Consider the following 10,347-nt stretch of genomic DNA (forward strand, 5'->3'; position numbering starts at 1 on the left):
AAAAAATGCGAATACCTGACCTGTCTTTCGATTCATAATTACGATTGTTAGTTGAGCGGGCTGGAATTACATTTCACTTCTGCCCGCCGCTCTCCGACCAAATTTGCAATATCCCCGAGTCTGCATCAAAAAAAAAAAAGTTTTCTCATTTAACAGTGCCACTGTTAATCCCGCGTCGGTACCAATTCCCTAAACGGAGCCACTGCGTAGCCGTTAATTAATAGCATTTTGAACCAGAAACGTTTCTAACCTTGCAAAAGCAAAGAATCCTCTCATGGTTGAAATTGAAACTTAAAATCCTTTGAGTAACGATTTAACTATTCAACCAAGGCAAGAAAAACGCATGTTTAAACTGCATTAACCTGTCACAGGCATACAAACAAATTTCCACGCTGAAATAGAAATTATAGACTAGCAGCGAGATAAACACATTAAAATGGACTCCCACAATTTTAATAATAGAAAATCACGTTTGCAATTAGGCAACGTCTTTTATTTTTCTTTTGACAAAAATTAGAAAGAAGAAAATGCAACAAATGGTATAGCATTGCTCATATGGTGTTTCGTGGTTGTGGAGGTTTTTCTTTTTGTATAATCAGATATATGTGTGTGTTTTTCTACATTTCTTCATTGCTTTCATTTTTTTTCCTCTTTTGATTTTTAAGAAATTAAAAAGACATAGAAAAGCAAACAGGATAATTTCTAAAAATAGTCACAGCACGGTTTTTGATGTACATAAGCTTTACTTATATATTATTGAGTTATATGCATTTTATTTGTAATTCTTCAGTACTTTTGTTTTTTTTTGAAAATTAAAAATATACATCAAGAATAAATACATTCATGTATTTATTTCCTAGAATAATGAAATGTGAAGCATCTGTCATTTTTTCTTCAGGTTTTTAAAGATTACAGATAGAGTTGAATGTCGCTTTATTTCCCTCCCCAGTCCCATTCACCTTTCTCCCTCCTTACCTCCCTAGGTAATCAGCATTATAAAGTGTGTATTCTTCCAGCATTTGTTATTATGCCTTTATTACCCAATTACCTGTATATTTACATGTAAATATATATGTCTGTGTTTATGTATTTTAAATTTTCTTTATAAATGGTACAGTAGTGTACATATCATCTTGCAACTTGCTTTTTCCCCTCCATATGATTTTGAGAACTATCCATGTGGATACCTATAGAATATACTTTATTCATTTCAGTAGTTTTATGATATTTTCAGCTTTATTATTTTTATGGAGATTTCATTCTAAAACAGATAATTATTATAAAGTTCCTTGCCTCAAAATTTTAGATAGTTAACTCTCAATCTACACATTAAAATTCTGTCAGGGAGAGAATTCTTTACTAGCTGTTTTTCTTCTAATTTTATTATTTAGAAAAAATGTGAAGATATTTTTAAATGCAGAGAGAATAGCACAAGCACCCATCTCATATAGTTGGTACCTATTTCATATAATTGGTAAATGTTAACATTTCGCTATATCAGCTTCAGGTCTATTTTTTTTAATTGAACTATTCAACATTTCTGATAAAATTGAAGTCCATTTGTACTCCTCCCCGACACCATTCTCCACCTTTTTCTCCAAAGGCAAACACTATCATGAATTTGGTATGTAACTTTCCAATCTAGGTTTTATACTTTTATTACATATGAACCCATAAAACTACAGAATACTGCTTTGATTTTTTAAATGTCTATGTGTGGTGTTAGACTGCATTTATTCTGTGTCTTGTTTTCTTTCATGGTATGTTTTTGTTTTCTCTCCATGTTGATAAATATAAATCCAGTTCATTCTATTTTAATTGCTATATTATAGATCCATGCATATGAATGTGCCGTGTTTAATCATTTCTCTATCGATGGATATTTAAGCCACTGCCAATATTTTGGTATTACTGACAACGCTAATAAGAACATGTGTGTACGTGTGTCCCTCGCACATATGTGAGAAAGATACACATAATTCTCTGAGTATCTACCTAGATAGGGAATTGCTAGGCTACATACACATTTTCAGTTTTATTAGAGACTGCCAAATGGTTCTCCAATTTACACACCCATCAGCAGTGTATGAGAGTTCTTGTTTCCCTCGCATGAACTTCAACACTTTATAGATTCAGACTTTTCTTATTTCTGACAATTTATTTTTTAGAAACCCAGTGTCTCATTGTTTTATTTGAAGTTCCCTCACTGCTGGTGAGGTTGAGCATTTCTTCATACATTTATTCGCTATTAAGGTTTCCAAGTGTGATTTGTTTTTCCTAGTCCTCATCCTTTTCTGCAATGGGCTTGTATGTTTTCACGTTTTTTCCTCTTGATTTCTAGGAATTCATGTGTATACACATTATATTGCCTCAGTCTGTGGCTCTTCTTTTAACTGCTTTTGATGTCTTTTGTATTATAGAAAATGTTAAATGTAGTTATATCCATTGATCTGTTTCTTTAGAGTTTGTGTCGTCTCTTGTTAAAGAAATCTCTCCATATCTGATGCCTTGAAGATAGCCTCCTACTTTTTTTTCTTTAATGTTTTAAAGTTTTGCTTTCTACTGTTGTCAAATTGATCCATTTGGGACTTATTCTTTTGAATGGTGTAAAGTAGGAATTTAATTTACTCACCCCCCTCCCGTTCCCCCATATGGAACACGTGTTGTGCTGATCTGATTTACTGGACAGTCTTTCATTCCCCCATTAATGGATAATGCCACAATAACTGTAAATTACATTTCCATATATTCATGAGTCTGTTCCTACTTTGTCCATTTCCACTCATCAAACCAATTCTGAGCCAGTACCACACTGTTTTAATTATTATGGCTTTATAATGAGTCTTCATGTCTAGAAGGGTATTTCCCACCTTTGTTCATTTTAGAAATTGTACTGGCTATTTTGGACTTCTACTCTTCCATCCTAACTTTAGCATCAGTCTGTCAATTTCCATTGAAGAACCTTTTTGGTATTTTGTTGAGTTAAATGTATAAGTTGAATTTGGGGAGATAGGACATCTTTATAAAACTGAGCCATCCAATACATTAATATTTTTCTGATTTGTTCATATCCTTCAATCACATTTTATAATTTGTTTATAAAACTCCTGTACCTCTTTGTTAGATTTATTCCTAGGTACCTTACAGCTTTTGTTGCTGTGATAAGAGGGATCCTTTTTAAATCTTTTAATTGGTTATTGCTGTTGTTTGGAAATGCTATTGATTTTGGAATAGTCTTATTTTAGCAAACATGCTGAACTTTCTTATTAGTTAAATAGTTGATTTGTAAATTCTCTTGTATTTTCATGCAGATTATCGTATTATCTGTAAATAACACTCTTGAAACGTTTCCCCATTCTTATCTCATTGAATGGGCTGGGACCTCCCATATAACATCTACTAGTCGGGTGACAGCAAGCGTTGTTCTCCTATTTCTGTCTCGTTGGGAATGTTTCTAATGTATCATCATTATTTACGACATTTGTTGTAAGTTTTTGGTAGAAATGCTTTATCAGGTTGAGTTCCCTTCTATCCCAGTTGAGTTTAAAGTGGGAATATTTTAAAACCATGAAATGAATATTAGATTTAAGTACTTTTAACTTAGATGATTATAGGTTTTGTTTTTGGTATGTTAATGTAATGGATCACTTTGACACATTTTTCTAATGTGGACTTATCCTTTCATTCTTTGAGATAAGCGTCATTTTGCCATAATTTACCATTGTTTTTTAATACACTGCTTCATGCAATTTGTGAATGCTTTTTTATTTTAGCATCTATGTTCATAAGTGATATTGGCTTATAATTTTCTTTTCTCATACTGCCTTTGTCCATGTTTGGTATCATGGGTATACTACCCTCATAAAATGCTTTTGAAAATGTCCCTGTTTCTATTTTCTGTAACAGTTTGTATGAGATAGGTATTATTTGTTCCTTGAATGTTTGGTAAATTTCATGTGAAGCCATCGTATTTTGAAAATTCAGTTCAATTGCTTTAATGGTTATTAATTTATTTGGGTTTTCTATTTCTTCTTGAGTCAATTTTGGTAATACACATTTTTCTTTAGAAATTTAGATGTTAGGCTTAAGCCTTCAAAATTTTGGTATATGGTTCATAGCATTCTTTGTTACTTAAAATTTTTCTGCAGTATTTGTAGTTATATCCTACTTTTCATTCCTGATACTATATAGTTGTGAATTCTCTATTTTTTCTTTTTTGTCCTAACAGAGATTGGTCTATAGTTTTAGACAATCCTATAGAGGTTTGTCTATGGTCTTTTCAAATAGCCAGCTTTTGTTGATCATTATTTGTTTCTTTTTAAATATATATATTTATTTAATTTCTGTATTTATTTTTATTAATCTCTCACTTTCACTTTTGTTGAGTTTAACATTATTCTTTTTTTAAAAAAAAAAGCTGTTAAAGTTAAATACTCAATACATTAATTTCCAATCTTTCTTATTTTCTAAAATATAATTCAGGGCTATAAATTCCCCTTGCAGAGAAATTTCCCATGCTTTAAATGTATCCCACAAGTTTTCAAAATAGTGCTTTCATTATCATTCAGTTCTAAATACTTCACAATTCCACTGTGATTTCTTAAATACTAAATTTTCAGAAGGGTGGTTTCCCCTGATGACAGGATCCTTCCTACCAACAGTGCAGAAAAGGTAATATTATTGACTTTTGTGTAGGTCACCTAAGGGAAGCTCTTTCTGGAAAAAAGGGGGTGCCACTGTGTTTAGGGTAGGTGGCACCAGAAACACAAGCAACGTTGCTAGGATCTGGAAATATTATTTTGCTAGTGTGTGTTCTGCCATAGTGTTGGCATATGGCTCTAGATATTTCATTCCTTCAGCTGGTTCACATTGGTGGCCTTCTAAATGCCAAGCATTCTTCTAGGCTCCAGAAGTTGCATTAGTGAACAAAAAAATCAAAACTTCCTGCCCTTGTGGAGTTTACATTGCAGTGTATGTATCTGCTTATGTTTTTCTTGACTTGTGGATGTGGTGCTGATATCGCAAATTATCTGGATGATCCTCTTGAATTTTGGAGAAGCAATGCAAATGAGGGTCTTGGGGTTGGAACGCTAATACTGGTTTGGAGGTTGCTGAAGGAGCTGTTCCAGTTCCAGTGGGAGACACCCAGTCTCTAACTGCTGAGAAGGGTCTGAGAGATTTTTCTGGCTGAGAAGCAGCAGAATTGGAGGAAATTGCAGAGAGGAGATGCCTTGTACACGGATAGTTTCTCTGGAAGGGGAGAGGAATTTTCTTGTTGTTTCTAGGGATCAAGGGATTCACTGGATAATGGACAGCGTGTCAGTTGTTCAAGTTGATGAGAAAACTTTGGGATCTCTATACAGCTCGTATTCTATCACTTGAGCTATTCTGGGACCAGTGCACATTGTGTAAACTCTCAGGAATTGGGTCTGGAAGTATAATGGGGTATCATTTGAAATAGAAAATAGAATAAGTGTAATTTCTCAACATGGTGTATATTGTGGCCTTGAAGTAAATGTTACAAAAATAACATCTCTCCCACGCCCCATGCAAAAGCTTCCAGGAGTAACATCAATGAGATGTTTCTGAATGCCTTAAGAGGCTGACCTGTCCATCCCTTTGGTTACTAGTGTTTCAAAGGAGGCACATAGTAGGCATTCTATAAATATATAGAGAGAATAAATGAATAGGAATATATAAACTGACAGATTAGTAGCACTGTTCATTCATGATTACCAACCTCAAATAGACATTCAACATTCCCAGAAATACTGCACACCTGTTTGCATCTGTGCCAGGCTTCTTCCCCCCTTTTGGCAAAGACTAGTCTGTTCTCATGAGCTCTAGCCCCATTACTTCTTGTTTTCTTAGAGTCCACAATCCGTAATATGTCTCCTCTCTCTCCAACACGTTCTGTCTCCTTCTCTAGAGAATATTCTGAATCAACATTCAATAATGGACTAATACCTCCAATTAAAAAAAAATTGTGCTCTCTCTCTCAACTCTCCATTCTACTCTAGCTACTGCCACGTAGCCGTATTCCCCTTCAAAGCCAAATTCCTCAAGAGCTGGCTATATTCTCTGTCACTACTTTCTTGCTCTCATGTATTATTAAAATTGCTCCAATATTTAGCCCTGACTTTGCTACAAAATTCTTCTTGTTAAGACAACACTAATGCACAACAATGTGAATGTACTTAATGCCACTGAACTGTACATCTAAAAATGGTTAAAATGGTAAATTTTGTGATGTATATTTTATCACAATAAAAAAATCTCTTTTCTCAAAAAGGAAATAAAAAGATCAACATTGACCACCATGTTGCTAAATCTAATCCTTAAATTACTAGAACTCACAGAGCAGTTGAGGAATCCTTGAAACATTCTCTTTTTGTGGCTTCCATGATGTTACATTCTTTTGGGCTTTCTTCTGTCTTTCTAACTGTTCCTTCTCAGTCTTAGTTGCTCAGTTCTTCTACTTTCCCTAATCTTTAAAATGTAAAGTTCTACAGAATTCTGTACAGTGTCCTCTTCTCTCAATTTTAGCTACTCTCTCTCTCGGTAATTTTTAACATTTTCCATGACTTAGGTACCCTTGTATACCAACAACTTACAAAATTATAGTCTTTACACCAGATCTATTTCCCAGTGATGTCAGGTAGTCTTATATCCCTCTGACTACTTGACAATTCCCCATCCCTCCTGAGATGTTTCACAGATACCTCAAACTTAATATATTCAAAAGCTGAATTGGTGATTGTTCCCTCCAAATCTACTCTTCCTACATTCTTCCCTGTCTCAGTAAATAGCCCTTTAATATGTCCTCTTCTTCAAGCCAGGAAACTGGGGGTCATTTCTGACACCTCTCTCTCCATCAGCCCGCACATTTAATTCATCTTCATGTTTGGCTAATTCTACCTTCACAATATATCTCATTCACCTCAAGTGATCATTCACTATTCTCATTTTCCTTGCTAATACCTCAGTCCAAACCACCATCATCTTTGGTCAAACTACTGTAGTAATGTAGCATCTTCATGGCTTCTGGGTATTAGGATGTGGACATCTTTGGGGAGCCATTATTCTGTCAACACTATGCAGAAGCAGATTAAGCGAAGGGAAAGAGATGGTAAGAGATGAATGAGTTCAAGTATCTGGGCGGGTGGGAGGCAGGTCATGTAGGGCCTTGTAAACCAAGGTAGAGTGAGATAGGAAGTGTAACGGAGGATTTAAGCAGTGACATGATCTGAATTTCTTTTTTAGAGGTTCCCCCCGCTCGCTGTATAATGAATAGACTAGTGCTCTGGCAAGAGTGGAAACAGGAGACCAGTTAATTAGCCACTGCAGAAATCCAACAAAAGGTGACAGTGCATTAGACCAGCATGGTAGAAGTGAAAGTGGTGAGACGGGTCCGAGTCTGGTTGTCTTTTGCAGTGAGAGTGAGGGATATCTGCTTGCTGATGTGTTGGACAGAGGGCAGAAGAGAAGGTGAGGACTAACGGATGACTCCAAGAATTTTAGCCCAGCAGCTGGAAGAATAGACTTTTTATTTTGAGATGAGGAAGACTTTAGAAGAAGAAGGCTAAGGGAGGTGGAAAGTGGGAGTTTGGTTTTGGAGACTTGGAGGTGTCTTTTAGACATCGAAGTGGAGATGCTGAATAGGCAGTTGGATCTATGAGTCTAAAGCTCTTGCAGTGTAAAGTTTGGCCTGCATCCCTGGCTGAGCCGCAGGATAAAAGGATTAAAAAAAAAAGCAGCTATATATTTTTATATGTATGTTCCTGGAGGACAGGAATTCTAACTCTTGGTAGTTTCTCAAAATGCCATATATAATTGTTTTCTTAATAATCTTTTAGTATAATGATAATAAGACATTGTCTAGGTATTTTTAAAATGAATAGTTGATATAAAACTATAAAGATTGAACATTTTCTGTTTTACATAATCTAATGATTTAAATCTCAAGTTTTTGATTCGATTTCAATTTTTGATAAAACCCCTACGTTCTTAGCTGTCAGGTTTCTTTTAGATCCAGCTGAACTTCTTTCATATTACATTGAATCTCATGTTCATTTACAAGTCTGCGTTAGGCGTACATGACCTTACAAAAAACAGGCGAGCCTTCCTTTGACTAATTTCAAATACTTTTCAGTGCCTATTGTGTCGTGGCTTTGAAAAATAACCGTCAACAGGAAGAGTTAGTACCTAATAAATAATCAGTAAATATTTTTACGTAATGAGACAGTGAGAGCACAGGTGCAGCTGAGGTATCTATATTGAGACAGAAAAAAAAAGTGGGTGATAGAAGGCTGTGCAGTATAACGGCCCGATCGTTCAGCAGTTTGTGTGGAGTCCAGCAAGCTGGATTCAAATCCCAGCACAAGGCAGCGGGCTCTCTCCTTTCACGTGGAGGGAATGGAAGTTGGTGCCACAATTTGGCAATACCTTTTAAAGATGACAATGTGCATGCCCTGTGACTTAGAAATTTCACGGCTTGGTAGATACCTTAGAGAGACTCTTGTCCTTGGCCCTAGGAGACAGCAACAAATATGTTCAGTGCAACATTTGCTGCATATTTTTGAAGCAATCTAAATATTCATAAAAATGCAAAGCAATACTATACAGTAGTAAAAATAAAGGATGAACCAAGACTTGCGAGGTAATAGGCAATGTTTTCTATTCCATAAATAGAGAAGAAAACCCCCCAAGATTTTAGAAGAATGTGTCTAGTATGATAACATTGACACAAAATTTAGATACATGGGAATTATTACTAAATTAGCATGTTATAGATGTTCATAGCACAAACTCTGTAGCCAGGCTGCCAGTTTCTGGTGCTATCACTTCACTGCTCACCAGCTATGGGACCTTGATTATATTACTTCTTCTCATTTATAAAAAGGGGATAATAATAGTGCCTACTTCCTTTGGTTGTAGTGAGAACTAACTAGTTAATATATGTAATGTGATTAGACCACATGTAGGCATGTAGTAAGCACTATATTAGTTATTATATATTGTTTATCCATACATGATCCATCCATATATATCCATAATATAGCCATATATTTAAAATATAGTCCATTAATGGGTATGATAAACACCAAATTTTGGGTGGTAGTTATCTCTTGTGTGGGAAGAAAGGGAAAGGGATGTCAACAGATGTTTTTGTGTTTCATTTATATTTTAAAAACCTGGAGCAAATAAGGCAAAATGATAACATTGTCAATATGGGTGGTGGGTACACTCCTGTTTGCTATATTATTCTCTATACTTTTCTGTGTTGGTGAAATATTTTAATTTTTAAAAATCTGAACACAGAGCCTGGAACATCCCACGTACAAAAAATATTTGCTAAATGCATGAGTGATTAAGGGGAGCACGGATTGGGGAAGCAGCTCCAGGGACGTCCGGGTCCACTTCCCTTTTATTCTGCTTTCGGGTCCCTGAGGAGGAGAGCAGTGGGGTATGTGGCCATTAGGAGGGAAAGCTTCTCTTCAGCAACAGTGGGTTCAAGGAGACAATGCAGCAAGGCTTTCAAGGTTCTGAGGAAAAATTATTTTGAACTTAGAATTCTATACCCAGGTGAACCCATTATTCAAGTGTGAGAGCAAAATAAAAACACTTTCAGAAATGTAAGGCTTCAGAAAATATACCACTCGAGCACCCTCTCTGGAAGAATAACTAAATGTATTTCGGGAAAATGAAAAATGAATCAAAGGAAGAGGCATGAGGGACACAAAATCTGGTGACAAAACACAGCAAAACTTGTGGTGAAATTTAAAATCAGTATTAGTTGAAGAGAGTGGAGAAGGAGAGAGAGAGGGAACAATCCTGGAATTAATGTCCCTAATGAGCTGTACTTGAGAGGTAGCAGGGCAAAGGAGAAACGTGAGAGCCTGAAAAGGTTCTTGACTTGTTCAGAGAGACGCTAGTTATAGTCATTAATTGAAGACATTGATTTAATACGACAAGTTCAAGTGTGTGCTTAGAAAATAGAGTAACCACTGGATACACTGAAATAAGATAGATAACTTCCTAACCATTAAAAGAAAAACAGTTAAATAGAAAAACGTCATTACCTCAACAAAAGGGGAAAGGGGAAACGATAACAAAGTAAGGTAAACAGAATACACAAAATGAGATGCAAGAATTTGTGTCGGTAATCACAATCTGAATGGATGTATTAACCCTGTGAAAAATACAGAGCCCCTCAGATTGGAGAAGAAAGATCCCAAATCCTGTGCTGTCTGCCTAAAGCACCTAAAACGAAATGACCCAGGAATTTAAAATTAAATAATAGAAACAGATGCAACAAAAAAAACCAAATTAACATTTCAATTAGAA

Source organism: Equus quagga, chromosome 8 (assembly GCF_021613505.1).
Source record: "Equus quagga isolate Etosha38 chromosome 8, UCLA_HA_Equagga_1.0, whole genome shotgun sequence".
NCBI lineage: Eukaryota > Metazoa > Chordata > Mammalia > Perissodactyla > Equidae > Equus > Equus quagga.